Below are 20495 nucleotides of genomic sequence, written 5' to 3'. Positions count from 1 at the left end.
ACTTAACCCTGTCTCTTTGGTGAGCAATATTATCCATCCAGTATTCAAAATGTTTTTACTTGAGAGAATTTCATGAGGAAAATTCAGTTTGCTCAATGTAGCACAAACTATCAGATTTGAACTAATCTTTTTTTGTGAATTGGGGTGATGATGATGACCAAGTGTAAGCAGGTGATAATGAATGCAGAGGAGGAGGTAGTGCATATAATGGTACAGTTACCTTACAGTGCTGTTTCTTGTCCTGACTTTGGCAACATTGCTGTAAGTTTAAAAACTTTCCTTTGGCGACACTGAAACCTCCCTGTAAAAGTAGCTTTCTATAGTGTCTCTGGAGCAGCCTGATCTTTGATGGAATGCCACTTGCCATTTTTTCTGGTTGTGACCGGACTGAGAATTCGGACCACCTGCAAAGGTCGACACTGTGGCTTCTGCAGTCCTGGCCTTTCCAAGCCACGGAGGAAAATTTGGCAGTTAAGACTTCAATCACAAAATGTCCATTTTTAGAACTACAGAAAAGTTACGACAGAGAAAGAGGCCATTCAGCCCATCATGCCTGTGTTGGCTGGAAAAAGATGAAAAGGAACTAGCTGCTCATTTTAATCTCACTTTCCAGCACCAGGTCTGTAGCCTTGCAGGTTACAGTGTTTCAGATGCAGATCCAAGTACCTTTTAAATGAGTTGAGTGTTTCAGCCTCAACCACCAATTTAGGCAGTGGATCCCAGACACCCACCCCCTCTGGGCGAAAAAGGTTTTCCTCATGTCCCCTCTAATCTTTCTACAAATCGCCTTAAATCTATGCCCCCTGGTTATTGACTCTTCAGCTAGGGGAACCAAGCCTTTACTAGCCCTATCTAGGCCCCTCATAATTTTGTACACCTCAATTAGGTCACCCCTCAGCCTCCTCTGTTCTAAGGAAAACAACCATAACTTATCCAATCTTTCCTCATAGCTGCAATTTTCAAGACCTGGCAGCATTCTAGTAAATATTCTCCGTGCTCTCTCCAGAGCAATTATATCCTTCCTGTAATACGGTGACCAGAACTGTACACACAATTCCAGTTGTGGTCTAACCAGCGTTTTATACAGTTCCATCATTACATACCTGCTTTTGTATTCAATACCTTGTCCAATAAAGGAAAGCATTCTATATGCTTTCTTTTCCACCTTGTTCACCTGTCCTGCCACCTCCAAGGTCTCTCACCTCCTCAACCTCCCTCAATATCCTCCTGTTTATTGAGTATTCCCTTGCTTTGTTAGCCCTCCCCAATGCATTACCTCACACTTTTCCGGATTGAATTCCATTTGCCACTTTTCTACCCACTCAACAAACCATTGATATCATTGTGGGGACAACAGCTGTTCTCTTCACTACCAACTACACGGCCAATTTTTGTGTCACCTGCAAATTTCCCAATCATACCTCCCCCATTTTTGTCCGTTATTAATATATACAACAAACAACAAAGGCCCCAACACTGAGCCCTATGGAACACCATTGGAAACCATTCTCCATTTGCAAAAACATCCATCGACTATTACCCTTTGTTTCCGGTCACTCAGCTAATTTTGGATCCAACTTGCCACCTTCCCCCATATCCCATAAGATCTCACTTTTCTGAGCGGGTCTGCCATGTGGGACCTTGTCAAGTGCCTTACTACAATCCATTTAGACAACATCCACTGCACTACCCTCATCAATCCTCCTTGTTACTTCCTCAAAAAAATTTGATTAAGTTAGTAAGCTATGATCTCCCCCTAACAAAACCATGCTGACTGTCCCTGATCAACCCATGCCTTTCTAAGTGATAATTTATCCTGTCTCTCAGAATTGATTCCAAAATAATTTAATTACAGCTATCACTTTATAATCTACAACACAATGTAACTGCTCTTTGAAAATAGACGTTGAATGTGAAAGAAATATTTATCAGGACCTTACAGCTTGTATATTTTTCTTTCTAGAAATAGGTGAGTTTGAAGTCTTTCATGCTTTTTGCATTTTTTTAAAAAGTGTTTTTATTTTAACAAAGTTAATAAGATTATTGGAACTAACTTAAGTGATGTTACTGGGCATCATTGTGTGAGAGGACAGAATGGACACACACCAGTGAAACTGAAGACCTATAAAGCTAATGTGAACTGTAATGATTGTCTCTCTCCACTGATAATTCAGTTGCTTTGAATGGTCTCTTTCTGGAACTCCTAAAAGCCAGTTCTCACAGTGAGCAAGTTAGCTGTGGCTTAGTTGATAGCCTTGAGTCCGAAGGTTGTGGGTTCAAGTTCCACTCAAGAGCTTGTGCATAAAAATCAAGACTGACACTTCAGTTCATTACTTAGGGAGCACTCACTGTCAGGCATGCTGTCTTTCAGGTGAGACATTAAACTGAAGCCTTGTCTGCATGTAATATCCCATGATACTTTTTTAAAGAAGAGCAAGCTAGTTCTCCCTGATGCTCTGACTAATATTTATTTCTCAATCAACATAATTAAAAATGTATGATCTAGATCTTTATCACATTGCTGTCTGTAGGATCTTGCTGTGCATAAATTGGCTGTCGCATTTCCTAGATTACAACAGTGACTACTCTTCAAAAAAAAAGTACTTCATTGGCTGTAAAGCATTTTGGGATTTCTTGAGGTCATGAAAGATGTTATATAAATACAAGTCTTTCGCTTCAAAAGCCCAACTACTACTTGAATGTTGTTAGAGGAAATTTTTTGTTTAAATATTAAGTATTGATGACAAGATACAAAATGTGTCAAGGTCTGCTATAAATCCTCACCCGTGCAAATGTAGAGTGAGGTGGTTACATCCAGAGTCCCAAATTAAAGCCCAGTTTGAAGAAATGGATTCTTCCATGAGCATTTCATTTTTATTAACGTGTTTAAAAATTCTTCACACACAAGCTGAAATCAGTTCCCCTGTAAGTAATGGCCTAGAAATACACAAAGAGTAGAAAATTCTTAGGCCCTCTGGAGTCCATGAAAAAACAGAGTGAGCTGTGAGCAACATTTTGCCTACGGCAGTTCCAGTTGGGGGTGGGCGGGGTTGGGACCAGAGAGGGAAGAAATTTTTAATATGATGTGTCAAAGCATAAGGGTGTCAAATATGGTTCAATGGTTAGCACTGTCATCTCTGAGTCAGAAGGTTGTGGGTTCAGGTCCCGCTCCATAGACCTAAGCACAAAATCCAGGCTGACACTCCCAGTGCAGCACTGAAGGAGTGCTGCACTGTTCATAGGTGTTGTCATCTTAGATGTGGTGTTAAACTGAGGCCCTGTCTGCTTTCTAAATTGGATGTAAAAGATCCCATGGCACTCTTTCAAAGCAGAGCAAGTAAGTGAGTTCTACCCAGTGTCCTAACTAATATTTATTCCTCAATCAACATATTAATGTTAGTCAACACATAGGGTGAATGCTGAGGGAATTCTCTCTTCTGGGGACTAGAGCTAGAGAACACAGTTTCTCCTGTTTAAGATGGGGATGAGAACTTTTTTGCTCTGAGGGAGTTTGTCTGTGGAATTCTTTTCCTCAGAAAGCAATGAAGGCTGGGTCATTGAATATTTTTAAGGCTGAGTTAGATAGATTCTTGGCTAACAAACAAGTCAAAGGGTATGGAGTAAACAGGAAAGTAGAGTTGAGGCCACAATCAGAACAGTCATAATCTTATCAAATGGTGGAGCAGGCTCGGGGGCTGTTCCTAATTTGTATGTTCATATGTATGTATTTGAGAAAGTAGTTCATCTAGTCATTATCACATTGCTGTTTGTTGAAGCTCATTGTGCACAAATTGGCTGCTGCATTTCCTACATTACATGAGTAATTACACTTCAAAAAGTATTTAATCGGCTATAAAGCACTTTGAGATGTCCGGTGTTCATGAAGGGCACTATATAAATGCAAATCTTTTTTTCCTCTTTTAATGCTATCTGCGTTCATTGCTTAACTAAAATTATTCAGTGGAGTGGAGAAAGATGTGGGTGCTTTTACATAATTGTAGGATCCAGGTCACAGGAAAGCAATTGATGTGAACTGTGTTTCCACACTTGGAGAGTGTGGTGTTCTAGTCTTCATGTAGACAAACTGCAAACTCTCTGCAATTGTCTTCATGCCTTCCTCAGTTTTACAACCAGGACATATTGATCTGAATCGTTGCCATTTTAGCCTGAAGTTCCTTTGTGCCCACTTTTGTGGGCATTTTGCCTGCTGGTCTGGACCAAATCATCCCCCAGGGCCACTCCCCCTTTGTTCAGTTGAATGAGACTGACTTATTAAGTCATAGCCAGGGCATCTTCAGCAATGGCTTCTCTTCCTTCCGTCTCTGGTGTCCTCAAAAGATTTATCCTTGTGTTTCCCCGCCCCCGCCTTACCCACTGTCAGCAATACCAACCGAAGATGTGTTGTTCCAAGCTGATGACACCCAGCTCTACCTTTCCACCACCTCTCTTGACTCCCACTGCCTCTGTGTTATCAGCCTTGCTAGTTTGACATGCACTCCTGGATGAGCTACAATTTCCTCCAATTACATATTGGGAAGACCTTGTCTTCACCTCCTCCACAAACTGTGTATCTTCGCTTCTGACTTCATGCCCCTCTCTGGCCATTGTCTAAGGTTGAACCAGATTGTTTGCATCCTGAAGCAATCCATGTCTATATGCAGCAAGACCTGGACAATATTCTGGCTTGGGATGATAAATGGCAAGCAACATTTGTGCCACAAATGCCAGGCAATGATCAAAATCTAACCATCTCCCCATGACATTCAATGACATTACCATCGCTGAATCCCCCACTATCAACATTCTGGGGGTTACCATTGACCAGAAATGGAACTGGAGCAGCCACATAAATACTGTGGCTACAAAAGCAGGTCAGAGGCTGGGAATCCTGTGGAGAGTGACTCGCCTGCTGACTCCCCAAAGCCTGTCCATCATCTACAAGGCACATGTCAGGAATATGATGGACTTCTCTCCAATTGCCTGGATGAGTGCAGCTCCAACAACACTCAAGAAGCCCGACATCATCCAGGAAAAATTGATTGGGACCCCATCCACCACCATCAACATTCACTCCCTCCACCACCGATGCACAGTGTGTACCATCTACAAGATGCACTGCAGGAATTCACCAAGGCTCTTTCCACAGCACCTTCCAAACCCATGACCTCTATCACCTAGAAAGACAAGGGCAGCAGGTGCATGGGAACACCAGTAGCTGAAGTTTCCCTCCAAGCCACACAACAGCCTGACTTGGAAATATATCGCCGTTCCTTCACTGTCACTGGGTCAAAATCCTCAAACTCCCTTCCTAAAAGCACCGTGGGTGTACCCACACCACAAGGACTGCAGCGGTTCAAGAAGGCGGCTCACCACCTCCTTCTCAAGGACAATTAGAGACAGGCAATAAATTTTGGCACAGTTAGCGATACCCACATCACATGGTCTGCAGCGGTTCAAGAAGGCAGCTCACCACCGCCTTCTCAAGGAAAATTAGGGACGGGCAATAAATTCTGGCATAGCTAGTGATACTCACATTACATGAACGAAAATAAAAAGAAATCCTCAACATTTAGTTTATGGCTGGTTTCCCATCACCCACCCTCCATAAACTTGAACTCTATCATATTTATGTATTGAAGTCTCAGCCTGGGCTCAGTGCTAATGGAATACAGGTGTGTCTAGTTGCAAGTGCAGAGGAAACTCCAGGTCACTGTTTTAAAAAAGTCCTGAAAGCAGCTCTGATGGAGAGATGTCATGTCATGTCATGTGTGCTCTGCCTAAAGGTAGGTCCTTGGCTCATTATTTGCTGATATTTCATCTGAGTTGATTTCTTGGGCAATTTTTGTCAATGATGGTTTGCCATTGCCTTCTACTCTCAAGGGCAGGGTGAGGAGGCAAGTCCCAAGCCTAATTCAGCTGGAATGGGAATCGAATCCCGCGCTGTTGATGTCATTCTGAATCACACGCCAGCCAACTGAGCTTACTGGCCCCCTGATGAGGAGACATATCCTTTGAAATTCAACAAACAGAATGATTGGTGTTTAAAATGTAAATTACTTATTTGAATCAGAATGGTAATTTTTTTTGTCGCTGTAATAGGACAAATGCCAAAATATAGTCGCAAAGAAAAAGATTCATAAGTAACATGGCCCTGAGAACCCTCCTTTTTGTGCTGTTCCTCTTCTCTTCCATGCCATTCTTGAACTGATTGTACTGCAGTATCCTGGTGTCTTTGTTCATTTTTGATGGCCATCATTTACATTTAAATGACATGCTGAACATTTCAAACTGCTCAGCACTGAAGAATTAGGATATCACATAACTGAAAGGTAATGAGAAATTTACCGCTGTTCTTGTCTGATTAACGTGCAGTCTTAATTCCAGTCTAAAGGCAAATAATCTCAAGAGCTCAGCTGAGAATGTCCTTTTTCTCCAAACATGAAAAGATCAGTGCGGTTCAATACTGTAGTGTTACAGCTTTGCATTTAGGCTTTCCTTCAGAGACTCAGACACTGAAGTTTCAGAGCACCGGACATTTCTTCATTGGTCCTCCAGAGGACTGTGACTCAAATCCTAGCCTCAAATAACATTTTAATTATAGCAGTAGCTTGCTAGAGACATGCTTATGAAAACATTTTACTCTCAAGGTAGTTTGATTTGATGAAATTATTAGGACTGTGGAGTTTTCAATTTTACAATTACTTTCCAATTTTCATTTGGTAAGTTTTGTGCTCGTCAAGGTAAGAACCATAAATGGAAAATTTTCAACTTGTTGACTCACTGTTGGGACTCTCACTGAGCATTTCTCTTTTGGGTTTGGTAGGAGGGAGATAGACAGTGATCTTCTTTTACTAACTCTGGGCGCAACTATGCTCCTTTTTAAAATAGCTTTTATTTTACACATGGTGGGTGCAGTGCTAACAATGCTTCTACCTCCTGACGCACAGGTCATGAATACCCTCCCTCAGTAAAATAACCAGTTGTATCTTCTTGGTCACTGATGAATCTGATAGGGTTTCTTCACCCTTGCTTGTTGCACATGACCTGATGCAGAGCTGATTGCATATATTGCTTACAGCAATATATTAGTCAGCTGCTTCACTGCAGTGTTTCTACTTCCTATAGCAGCCTTCCATCCTTGAGGTGTTGGGTGCCAAATTATATGCAGTTTAGTATGATGGACTTGTGCCTGTACTCGTTTCAACCCACCAGGGAGAGAGTGTTTACAAGAGTGAAGCTGGTGGCCAAAGCACACTTCTCTTTGTGTTGGCTGTAATTGTAAGCATAAATCGCCGACCTATCTTGTTCTGGCAGCAGAAGTGATGCACTTTTTTGTGGGCTTTGTGAGCTGCAGCTGGATTTAACATATCTGTTCATGGCTAGTTTTGTGGAGCTCTTTTAATATGCATGGCATCACTGGCTGGAAGTCATTCCAAACAGTAATTTCTAATCTCAGATTTGAGGTTCAATGGGAATCCACATATTCCCAATGTCAACTCAAAACTGCCCAAATAGTCAGTTCAAATTGAGACAAAAGAAACAGCGTGAATATTTTCAATGCTTGCAATTAGCCTCCTTTGGGACTAGGAAGACCATTGCCAGATATAGAGAAAAAAGAAGTTGCATTTCAGCAGCGCCTTTCATGACCTCAGGACACCCCAAAGCGCTTTACAGCCTCTGAAGGCAGGCTTCAGTCTAGTCACTGTTGTAATGTAGGAAAACAGCTAATTTGAGCACGGCATCCTCCCACAAATAGTGATATGATAATGATCAGAAAATCTATTTTTATGATGTTGATTTAGGAATAAATATTGGCCAAGAGACAGTGGATAGATAACTCCCCTACTTGCTTTCAAAATAGTGCCATTTACGTCCATCTAAGAGGACAGACTGGGCCTCAGTTTAACTTCTCATCGGAAAGGCGGTGACAGAGCAGCACTCCTTCAGTACTGTCACTCTGACAGTGCAGCATTCCCTCAATCTTGCCCCTCCAACAGTGAAGCACTACTGCCCCTCCAACAATGCAGTGCTCCCTCAGTAATGCCTTTCCAACAGTGTAGCACTCCACAGTACTGACCCTCCGACAGTGCAGCGCTCCCTCAGTACTGACCATCCACAAGTGCTGCTGCTCCCTCGGTGCAGCGCTCTCTCAGCACTGAACCTTTGACCGTGCGGCACTCCCTCAGTGCTGAACGCCACCCGGGACAACAAGAAAACCCGCATCATCCTCAGACACCTGCAGCTGGCCGTTCGCAATGACAAGGAGCTCAACAAACTGCTGGGAGGGGTGAACATCACTCAGGACTGGGTGTTGCTTAATATCCAGGCTGTGCTGCTACCCAGAAAACCAATGCCGCTGCGGGCTCGAAGACCAAGTGAAGTGTCCATTCTTTAATCTAATAAGTACTGACCCTCCTACAGTGCATCGCTCCCTCAGTACTGACCCTCTGACAGTGTGATGCTCCCTCGGTATTGATCATCCAAAAGCGATGCCGCTCCCTCAGTAATGCCCCTCCGACAGTGTAGCATTTCTTTAATACTACAAAGTAATGTCATCCAAATGGGCAACATAAAGGGTGGAAAGCACTGCATGGATGTTGGTAGCATCACTCTTCCAAAACTGGATAATCACCAGCAGTGACACAAAAACAGTGAGTGGAGATTTTTATCCCATTTACCTGAGCTGCTGTTGTGCCTAGAGCCGAAAAGGGTAGTGTTCTGACTAACTGTGTTACATCGTTCTCCTCTCCCAGCCCTATACTTAACTTCCTAACGCTCATTGTAATTCAGGATTTGCTAAAGCAATTTTATCTTATTTGGAGCAAAATGGAATAAACTGTTCAGCAAAAAACAAAACACAAGCGCCTGAGTAGAAAACTAAATTTTATATTATTTTTGCAGAACAGCTGGTTGTTCCCCTATATCTCCATAAAATTTAGTGAAATGTGTTCACACATGGTAATGAATGCTTTAAAACATCACTTGCTTTTTCATTTATTTTCACTGGTTAAAATGTTTTTTACTAAATTACAAGATGTGCATCAGGCTATTTATAACTGTCTACATATGGTTCTTGAGGTTAGGGAAGATGACAGTACTCAATGCTGGGAATGGAATATTTCCTCAGTCTATTCTGAATGCACTTTCTTTGCATTTTCTTTGCTGAAATCTTCTCTCTCCTTTTCTTGATGGTGTTGTTTTCAGATGATTTATGATTCAGAGGGTAGTAGATGACCTCTAACATCTTGCCCAAATGATTGTTGGAAGGCTATTTGACCACACTGGGTAATACTGCCGACTCCAATCCTTTCCTTGCTAGAAGGGCAGCGGGGGGTGGGGGGTGATGCAGGAGGGGGGGTTACTTAACAGCGCTGCCCCGAATTGGGTGAGGGAGTAAAAAGAGTTAGAAACTTCTTGCATGCAGTTCCATCAGTAACCATTCTTTAAATATTGAAGTTATTACCCCTTTGATATGATTTAAGATTCAGTTTTCACTCCACTGGTATCTTTATCATATTGTTTAACATGAAGAGTTTGCTATCTATTCGTTTCTTCCTGCAATAAGGAATTGTATCTATTACCTGCCCATGGTGCATTGGGATGACATGCTGGAGCATTAATGAGAAGATCAATTTAGTGATGGGACACAGATTGATCTCCTTTCACCCACATCCCTCCAACTGGTTAGTACCTGATCTCAAATGTGCTGCTGAGAGAGGGAGGACAGAGACAAAAAAAACCCAATAAATCAAAGTTTTCTGCTTGCAGATTAGGGGGAATGGAAAGATATTATGCGGAATGTGAGTTCGAAGAAAGTTGTGGACAGGTAAGTGGAATGGAATAGGTGCCAGATGTAGCGAAATGTCAAATAGTAAATTTTGGGAATGAAATCAGTGAAAGAAAGTTCAATTCTTAAATAATAAGAGGGTGAATCTCCACAAAACTCCTCCCTATTGCCCGCTAGAACACCCATGGAGACCCGAGAAAAACGTATGAACACTAATTCACTGAATCAGATGGAGAATCAAATGCAGTCCCTGCACCCAATCTGGGAATGGCATGAGAGCTGTGAGAAGGTCCAGCAAAGATTCCTTTGGTAACTATGAATGAGAAATTATCGTTATGAAGAAAGCAGGAGCAGACATTTTGTATAGAATTCCTTTTCTGTTCCCAATTCAAAAGCTAAAGTGCTTCATATAATACACTGGGATTATGTGATCACTGAAATTATTTCCTTTGGGGCAGATTATCCAATGTGGCAGCTACACAAGAAGGATTACATTTTGAGTGACAACTGTTCATTTGAGGGCTGCCTATTAACTGGGATGACTCGGTACAAGCTAGTGATACCATAACCAGTCTGAACTGTGGCACTGCTGGTTGTTGCAAGTTATTTATATTTGTCACAAGCAGCATGCTGACTGGAAAAGAGCTGGATCATCACTTGAGGCGGTTCTCCTTCAGTGACACTGCAGTGCTTGCACGAATGAAATCCAGGGCAGCATCATTGGCATTACTGAAATACAACTGTGTCTGGAAGTGTAAGTTAATGCATTTGGGGAAGGAAAGCAATGCAAGAGAATGCACAACAAATGGTAGGATACCTGAGAAGTGCAGAGGATCAGTGGGGCCTTGGAGGGCATGTCCAATGGTCTCTGAAAATAGCAGGACAGGCAGATAAAGTACTTAAAAAAGCATATGAGATACTCCCCTTTGTTGGCTGAGGTATAAAATATAAGAGCAAAGAGGTTTTGATGTAACTCCATAAAATACTAGTTAGGCTACAACTACAAGCACTGCATACAGTTCTGGTTACTGCTTTACGGAAAGGATGTGATTGCAATTGAGGGTACAGAGATTTACAGAGGTTGTTGCCAGGAATGAAGAATTTTGCTTTGAGGAAAGATTGGATAGTCAGGAGGGACAGAAGAGGTTGAGGGGAGATTTAATTGAGGTGTATAAGATTATGAGGTGCCTAGATAGAGTGGTTAGGAAGGACCTTAGCAGAGAAGTCAGTGGGAGGATTAAAGAAGAGATAAGCATTCTTTGTGGGTGGTGGGGATCTGGAACTCACGATCTGAAAGGGTGGCAGAGGCAGAAACCCTCATTAACTTAAAAAAAACTTGGTGATGCAGTTGAAGTGGTGTAACCTGCAAGGTTCTGGACCAAGAGTTGCAAGGTAGGATTAAGCTGGATAACTCTTTTTCAGCTGGCATGGACAAGATGGGCTGAATGACCTCCTTTTATGCTGTAAACTTCTATTATTCTATAACAAGGATCGGATTTGGGGGAGGCAGTGGCGTTGTTATAATGTCACTGGATCCAGAGGCCCAGGCTAATGCTCTGGGGACATGGATTCGTACCTCACATGTCAGCTGCTGGAGTTTAAATTCAATTAATAAACCTAAAATGTAAAGCTAGTCTCAATAATGATGACCATGACAATGATCATCGATTGTCGTAAAAACCCATCTGGTTCACAAATGCCCTTTAGGGAAGGAAATCTGCCATCCTTGGGTGGTCTGGCCTACATGTGACTCCAGACCCACAACAATGTGGTTGACTTAACTGCTTCTGAAAAGGCCTAACTAGTCAGTTAGTTCAAAGGGAAATTAAGGATAGGCAACAAATGCTGGCCTTTCCAACAGTGTCTACATCCCATGGAAGATTAAAGAAAAAAATACACAATGCACTGCAGCTCACACAGTGCCTCCTATAGAATGCAATGGTTGTGCTGATCAACATGATCACACAGCAGCACAGTTCATCATGTGGGATATTCAAGGAATTGAGCTTGCCATAAATGTACATATTGCTTCTTTAAATTTTCTGAGCTTCTAAAAAGTGAAACCTTTTGATGTAGTGGACTATATACAACTAGACTTGGCAGCCATTTGATAATGCCATGTGGTTCTTTTATGTTTGTGCATAACATCTATTCACTGTTGGGAGAATAAGTTCTGTGTGGCATTTACCCTCTCACACTTTTATATTTGACTGGGAACTAATCTCCACAGGCATGCTCCATCAGCTTTTTTATGGAGCTCCACAGAGAACAGATGTGTTGGCCTCACCCTCCATGGTTACATTACTAAAATTGGCTTCCTTTTCCCATTAGGAAAACTGTAAACTGTATTCACACTATGACTTGCAGCTGACAGACAGAGGCCTGAATCTCCCTATGTCCACTGTCCTCCGCTGCTATTTCATTGGTGCAGTTTTACTTTAGGAGACTGACATGATGAACCAGCTTCTTTACCCTGGTGGCAGATCCACTTTCTTCCATAATGGTACACGCTGCTGAGATGAGAGAGCTGAGATTAGCTTTTAATGTCAGTCTCCTGAAATCTAACTAAACCGGTACTTATATAAAAGCAGCAGTATAATGTGAGAGCACTGTTGGAGTAATTTTTTCTCAGAGAAACCAGAAACTGAAATTGAAAGCGGTGGCTATTCTAATGTGTGATTTGGTTGTGCTGACTGATGACTTGGCACAGGATTGTCTGGTGACTGTTGGGAAGCTGTGTGAGATCTGCTATAAGAGGATTTCTGGGAAGCGCAGGGTATGACTTTACACCGGGAAGCAGCCTTGACCTCAGCAGTGATAATGCATTGAATTAAAACCAAAACACTTGTAAGTTGATCCAGTGTTCAAGACACTTAGTTCATTTTAATTCAGCCAGAAACATGATTTTATCTATATTGCTCCTAATTGGTATAAGTTAATATGGTCTGGTACAAGTTAGTATAGTCTCAATCAAAACTAGGATGATTCAGTGTTGAGATGGGGGAAAATTGGCTCTTTAATACCCTAGCACGTGAAAATGCGGAACTCCCTATCAAAGGGAGTTGTTGAGGTAAATAGGATAGATGCATTTAAAGGGAAGCTGGATAAGCACATGAGGGAGAAAGGATTAGAAGGATATGTTGATAGATTGAGATGATGACGGGAAGGAGGAACCAACCCAGTAATGTGGAAAATTGCTCGGTTATGTCCTGTCCACAAAAGCAGGACAAATTCAACCCGGCCAATTACCAGTCTACTCTCCACCATCAATAACATGATGGAAGGGGTCATTAACAGTGCTATCAAGCGGCACTTGCTTAGCAATAAACTACTCACTGATGCTCAGTTTGGGTTCTGCCAGGGCCACTCAGCCCCTGACCTCATTACAGCCTTGGTTCAAACAAGGACAAAAGAGCTGTCCAGAAGTGAGGTGAGTGTGACTGCCCTTGACATCAAGGCAGCATTTGACTGCATTTGGACATAGACTGCTTCAGTATCTGAAGAGTTGTGAATGGTGCTGAACATTGTGCAATCATCAGCGAAAATTCCCACTTCTGAACTTATGATGGAAGGTCATTGATGAAGCACCTGATGATGGTTCGGCCTAGGGCACTACCGAGGAACTCCTACAGTGACGTCCTGGAACTGAGATGATTGACCTCCAACAACTATATCTTCCTTTGTGCTAGGTATGACTCTAACCAGCAGAGAGTTTTCCCCCTGATTCCCATTGACGCCAGTTTTGCTAGGGCTCCTTGATGCTGGTTAGAGTCATACCAGCACAAAGGAAGATGTAGTTGTTGGAGGTCAATCATCTCAGTTCCAGGACGTCACTGCAGGAGTTCCTTGGTAGTTCCCTAGGCCGAACCATCATCAGGTGCTTCATCAATACCCTTCCATCATAAGTTCAGAAGTGAGAATTTTCGCTGATGATTGCACAATGTTCAGCACCATTCACAACTCCTCAGATACTGAAGCAGTCTATGTCCAAATGCAGCATGGCCTGGACATTGTCCAGGTTTGGGCTGACAAGTGGCAGTTAACATTTGTGCCACTCAAGTGCCAGGCAATGACCATCTCCAACAAGAGAGAATCTAATAGTCACCCCTTGGCATTCAGTGGCATTACTATCACTGAATCCCCCACTATCAACACCCTGGGAGTTACCATTGACCAGAAACAGAACTGGACTAGCCATATAAATATTGTAGCTGCAAAAGCAGACCAGAGGCTGGGAATCCTGCAGCGAGTAACACACTTCCTGACACCTCAAAGCCTGTCCACCATCATGTAGTCATCTATGCCACTGAGGAAATGCAGTCAGTGGAGATCAGGTGCTTCCCCATTTTGCACAAGTCAAGAATGTGATGGAATACTCTCCATTTGCCTGGATGAGTGCAGCTCCAATAACTTGACATCATTCAGGACAATGCAGCCTGCTGGATTGGCACCACATCCACAAACATTCACTCCCTCCATCATCGACATACAGTAGCAGAAGTGTGTACTATCTACAAGATGCACTGCCGGAACCCATCATGCCTCCTTACACAGCACCCTCCAAGCCCATGACCTCTACTATCTCGAAGGACAAGGGCAGCAGACACATGGGAAAACCACCACCTGTAAGTTCCCCTCAAAACCACATTCCATCCTGACTTGGAAATATATTGGCCGTTCTTTCACTGTCACTGGGTCAAAATCCTGGAACTCCTTCCCTAAAAGCACTGTGGATGTACCTACACCACGTGGACTGCAGCGGTTCAAGAAGGCAGCTCACTGCCACATTCTCAATGGGCATCTCAGGATGAGTAATAAAAATGCAGGCCTAGGCAACGACGCCTGAATCCATGAATGAATAAAAAAAAGGAGGCATGTGTAGCATGAACACCAGCAATTAGGCCAAATGGCCTGTTGCTCTGCTGTAAATATAAAACTCATTTAATTTGCAACAAATCTCACATGCTAACAATCAAGTGATTGGTACATTATAGCTGTCAAGCCCATGGTTTCTCTATGTGGATATCCCAATAGTCATCTATACCACTGAAGAAATGCAGTCAGTGGAGATCAGGCGCTTCCCCATATGACAGGATAATAAGTTGCCTGGTTGCTGTTGTCCACCTAGTTGGCCCATGCTTGGGAGCAGCTTTTCTAACTTACTTTTTGCCGAGGTATGAAAAGTTATAAATCCAAAGAGTTCTGACAAAAGGTTATCTACCTGAAATGCTAACTCTGTTTATCTCTCACCATGGAGGTAGCCTGACTTCCTGAGTATTTCTGTATTTTCTGTTTTTATTTTATGAATCCAGAGATAAGGTTGGGTCTGAGAAGAATGTGGTACTAAACACGACTGCTCTTCCAAAGATCCAGCATAGACACAATGGGCCGAATGGCTACTTCCTTACTCTGTCAATATAGGTAGGCGATGGAGTAAGCAGGACAATAAATATTAACTCTCTTCAAGTAAAAAGAAAGAAGAAACTTACATATATAGAGCAACTTTTGCAACCTCAGCACAATTCCTATCAATGAAATACTTTTGAAATATAGTCACCTTTGTAATATAGGAAATGCAGCAGCTAATTTACGAATAGTAAGTTCCCACATAGAGCAATAAGATAATGAGATAATTTGTTTTCTGGTGATGTTGGTTGAGGGATAAATACCAGGTTTAATGCCTCAAATTATGTTAAGGTGAATTGAGAAAATCTATATACTATTTGCCCCTAAAACAGACTTTTCTTGAAAAATTAAGTGTGAAGAATAACATTGCAAATGATTCTACATTCAGTATGAAGGCTCCTATTTAAACCAAGAGAAATGGTAGCTTACTAAAAGACAGTTCCACTGAAGTAAACTGGAAATTATAGTGTGCAAGCAACTTACTATGAAGTATGTAATTTTTTTTCCTTTGTCATCTGAAAAGTATAACCCACACCATATCATTTTAGAGATTTCAACAACAACAATTGGAAGATGCAACTTGCACTTGGGACTCAGGTTAATTTTCAAGCATAATACCTTCAATACCTTGTCCGTTCCCCCTCTGATACATTGTGACCTCAAATTCAATAATGTTCAATGCAGATATGACATTTTCCACCCTTGATTCACCCAATAATTCTACAATTGTGTTTCTAATGATCATATTTTCCACTTGGTTGAAGACAAACTGGCTAAGTAACCTACGTATATGTCTCCTATAAACTAGTTGTTGTAGAGACAACTGCCACCAGTGAAGTGTAAAATGTTACTCAGAAATGCAAACACTGCAGAATTATCAATTGAAGTGTGCAATGTTAATAAAACATGGGGCTGGATTTATGGCTCCCCCATAGTAGGCATGTTTTCGGCATGGGGGCACATAAAATATGGCAGGTGACTAGCCCATCACCTTCCCGCCCACCTCCAACCCAGTCCCCATAAAACTGTAGATGGACAGGTGCTGAAATCGGCAGCCCACCGCCATTTTTAAATTCATAATTAATGGGCAATTGAGCTTGATACCAAGCCAGTTGACACAAATATTCAGCTGCCCACTTCATAATATGGTTGGTGTGGACAGGCAAGCAGGTGTAAGAAGCCTGTTTTTAAAACAACTTTGTGGAAGAGGTGGGAAGGAAATGGGGACACATTATTCGGTGGGTGCCCTGTGCACATTGGGCACAGCTACCCCTCCACAGATGTTACCTCACCTTTGTTCCACCCTGCCTGACCTCCAACACCCACCCCTCTCATTCCTCCCTAGGCACCCCGATCCCACCCCGTCCAAGACCCCAGATTTACCTGGGTCCAGATACCATGGCTGTTATAGCCTTGGAGCTTACTTGCAGTAGTGCCCATGACTCAGTTCTGGTGTTGCTGGGACCTCTAGAGCTACCAGCCAATCAGATTGGCCAGCAACTCTTGAAGGCAGGACTTCTTCCTGCAGAAGGGTGGAGGTGTCATTCTCTGCTTGTTTAGCCAACTGGCAGTGTGTTATCACTGTGGGTGGGCTTTTTTAAGCCAGTCGGATGACATCTGACTTTTGCAATCGGGGTGGGGTGGGGATGTGAGCAATACACCCATTCCCGTGAAATTCAGCCTATGCATTCTGTGAATCTCAAGATCTTTGTTGCATTTGCTGTCGTTCCTGGGATGAGGAGATTGCTGTATGAGGTGAGATTGTATTGATTAGGTCAGTTTTCCCTATAGTGTTTAGAAGAATGAGAGGTGAGTCCATTGAAACATATAAAATTGTTTAGGCCCTGGATAGGGTTGATGAGGAGAAAATGTTTTCCCTGGCTGGAGATCCTAGAACTAGGGGTCACAGTTTCAGAATAAGGGCTTGACCATTAGGATGGAGATGAGAAGAAATTTCTTCACTCAAAGGGTTGTGAATCTTTGGAATTCTCTGCCCCAGAGATTGGGATAGTGGAGTAAAATGGAGTTGAAGTTGAAGATCAGCCATGACAGAGCAGGCTTGATGGGCCGAATAGCCTGATTCTTCCTTAACCAATGTTTCCCACCCACGGTGGTTGACAGGGCTCCGCAACCGTGTCTGACCCATCTCCCGCACCTCTGTCCTCACACCTTCCTCTCCCTTCCAGAACTATGAAAGGGTCCCTCTTGTCCTCACTTTTCACCTCACCAGCCCCCGCATTCCAAGGATCATCCTCCTCCATTTCTTCCAACTCCAGCGTGATGCCACCACCAAACATATCTTCCCTTCACCCACTCCTGTCGGCATTTCGTAGGGATCGTTCCCTCCAGGACAACCTGGTCCACTCCTGATCACCCCCAACACGTCAACCCCTTCCCACGGCACCTTCCCATGCAATCACAGAAGGTGCAACACCTGCACCTTTACTTCCCCCCTCCTCACTGTCCTAAGGGCCCAAACACTCCTTTCAAGTGAATCAGTGCTTCGCTTGCACTTCTCTCAGTTTGGTCTACTACATTTGCTGCTCACAGTGCGGACTCCTCTACATTAGAGAGACCAAATGCAGACTGGGTGACCACTTTGTGGAACACCTTCGGTCTGTCCGCAAGCATGACCCAGACCTTCCTGTCGCTTGCCTTTTCAACACACCATCCTGCTCTCATGCCCGCATGCACGTCCTTGGCCTGCTGCAATGTTCCAGTGAAGCTCAACGCAAACTGGAGGAACAGCATCTCATCTTCCGATTAGGCACTTTACAGCCTTCTGGACTTAACATTGAGTTCAACAACTTCAGACCATGAACTCTTTCCTCTATCCTCACCCCTTTTTGATCCCCTTTTTTCAATATTCATTTTTATTTTTCATTCTTATTGATTTATTTATTTTTCCACTTATTTTCATTATTCATTTTTATTCATTGTTTAATCCCCATCTTTTAGCCTATTTTTGATCTTTTTCCCTACCACCGTCCCCTCCCCCGACCCCACTTCCACGAGGACCAACTGTCACTTGTGCATTCTGCTTTCTACTCTTAATGTCAACATTAGAACCTCCTTTAGACAGTATCACCACCATCAACACCCCTTTGACCTTTTGTTTATGACACCTTTGGCAATCTCTCCTTTACCTCCACCTATCACTGGCCTTCTATCCAGCCTCATCTCTTCCACCCCCCTTAAACAGTATTTATTTCACCACATTTGTACTTCTCTTTAGCTCTGAAGAAGAGTCATACAGGCTCAAAACATTAACTCTGACTTTCTCTCCACAAATGCTGTCAGACCTGCTGAGTTTTCCCAGCATTTTTTGTTTTTGTTTCAGATTTTCAGCATCTGCAGTATTTTGCTTTTAGCCTACTTTTGCTCCTATTTCTCATGTGCTTATTATAACAGACATTTCAGAATCAAACAAGTAAGTTTTTTGCTGACATATTAAAACTTTGTGTAAACTTTTGTGCTTCTAAGTAGAATGATGTCGGTGTTGAGGAATAGAACATTGTTTTGACCAGCATCAGGTACTTCCAGTACTTCCACAGATTTGATGCTTCAGATTAGTGCAACATGATCCTTTGTCCCATCTTCAGAAGAACAGCCCTTACTATACCAGTGTGTCATTTTAATTAACTGCGTGATCATCCTTGTGGCCTCTTTAGGTGAGGCTGATGGTTTAGTGCCAATTTATGTGATGGATGGATTGAGATTGCTCAAATTGGTTTCAGCTCCTATTATGTCATAAGGTCTTTCTTTTCATCTGTTTATGCGGGGCTAATTCTAAACGTTATTGAAGGGTTAGGCTTCAACACCGAGATGTTTCGAGACTTATCAATAGTCTGCTCTGCCATGCATTTTTCCCAGTTCTACTCTGTCATGCTCATTACTGATAACCTCTTTAAAATTAGCAACAGGTATTGAGCGATGGTAAAGAATAACAGCCTTTGAAAGTGAAAGAGATTTTTCAGTATTCCAGGAGTTAAAAAAAACAATTGCTGCGGTGTGCCTGGGAGTGCTGAGCTCCAAATCGAACACAAAAGTCAAACATGCCCAAGTCTTTATTACTAATTCAAGTCTTGTCATAAAGCTTAAAGCTACAACCCTTGGGAGCAGTAGAAATAACAGTGAGCACCTATTTATTTTACAGAAAAATAACCGACCTTTTTCTTCCTTCCTCTTTGTTGTATTAAAGGCCATCAGTAGTCTGGCAGGGAGGTTGGGAGTACGATTACAACAGGCCGTTAACCTGAGGGATGTGTAAAATCAGAGGTGCAGCCAGAAACTCAGGTCTTCTGTGATCCTAGAAAAAGTGTTTTGGGAGCATTTCAGACAGATCTGAGCATGCGAAAGAGGATTTGGGTTTATAACATGGGTACAGAGGATCAGATCAAAGTTGGATGCCAGAACATTTTTTTAAAAGTAGGCATTGTTGGCAGGGCTGGCATCGATTTCCTATCCCTAGTTGCTATCTTGAACTGCCAGAGATTCTTATTCTATAGAGGTTTGGTGCAACTGAATGGTTTGCTCAGCCATTTCAGGGAACAGCTAAGTGTCAACCCTGTTGGTGTGGAACTGGAGTCACACTTAGGTCAGGCCTCGTTAAGGACGGCAGGCTTCATTCTCTAAATAGGTTGTGGTTTTGACGACAACCTGAAGGCTTTATGGTTTTTCCAACTACCAACATTTAAGTTCTGGATTTTTAAAAGTGAATTCAAATCCTCAAATGACCAAGTGTTATCTGGATTACTAGTCCAGTAACATAACCATTGCGCTACCACACCCAACACAAAATGTGAATGAAAGGAACTGAAAACAGCACTTCTGCTTCGTAGATTGGTAGAGGTAGGATGTGAGCCTTGAAGAGACTGGAGCCTTAATCCACCAGAACCTTAATCCTGATCTTATGGTAATTGGCCAAACTGCCACAATTCTACTTATTAGAGAAAAAAAATCCTTTTCTTTTAATATTTAATTTTATAATCTGTAAATTATCCCAATCTTTGTAGACGTTTCTGTGACTGAGTGATCATGTTTTTGGCCTGTTTCCAGAGAGTTGCTGCCTGGAGTGCCTGCACCTGGCCGTCCACAGGTTCACTGACCATAGGGAATAACTACCTGAAGTGAGATACCACAGAATCTGCAGTTTGCAGGGGATGATTTGGGGACTGGACAGGGCTATGTCTGCAGTTGTCCTTCACTTGTGACTCTGCGTATTGATGGCCTCTAAAGCTCACCTTGCACTGTTTGTGTTATGTGTTTTGTTATTGTATGTTCAGAAATAATGCTTCCTGTA

The 20495-nt window shown here is 42.6% G+C and overlaps 2 protein-coding genes across 3 annotated transcripts in view; one reads left to right on the top strand and one right to left on the bottom strand.

Moving 5' to 3' along the window:
* LOC121272970 (ADP-ribose glycohydrolase MACROD1-like) overlaps positions 1–20495 on the top strand; it is a 904756-nt gene that overhangs the window by 121683 nt on the left and 762578 nt on the right. The window lies entirely within an intron of this gene.
* Positions 1–20495, bottom strand: part of LOC121272969 (leucine-rich repeat transmembrane protein FLRT1-like) — a 148422-nt gene that overhangs the window by 69726 nt on the left and 58201 nt on the right. The window lies entirely within an intron of this gene.

This window comes from Carcharodon carcharias, chromosome 37 (genome assembly GCF_017639515.1).
Source record: "Carcharodon carcharias isolate sCarCar2 chromosome 37, sCarCar2.pri, whole genome shotgun sequence".
NCBI lineage: Eukaryota > Metazoa > Chordata > Chondrichthyes > Lamniformes > Lamnidae > Carcharodon > Carcharodon carcharias.
The sequence above is the reverse complement of the archived record's forward strand: the minus strand, read 5'-3'. Positions and strand labels throughout refer to the sequence as shown.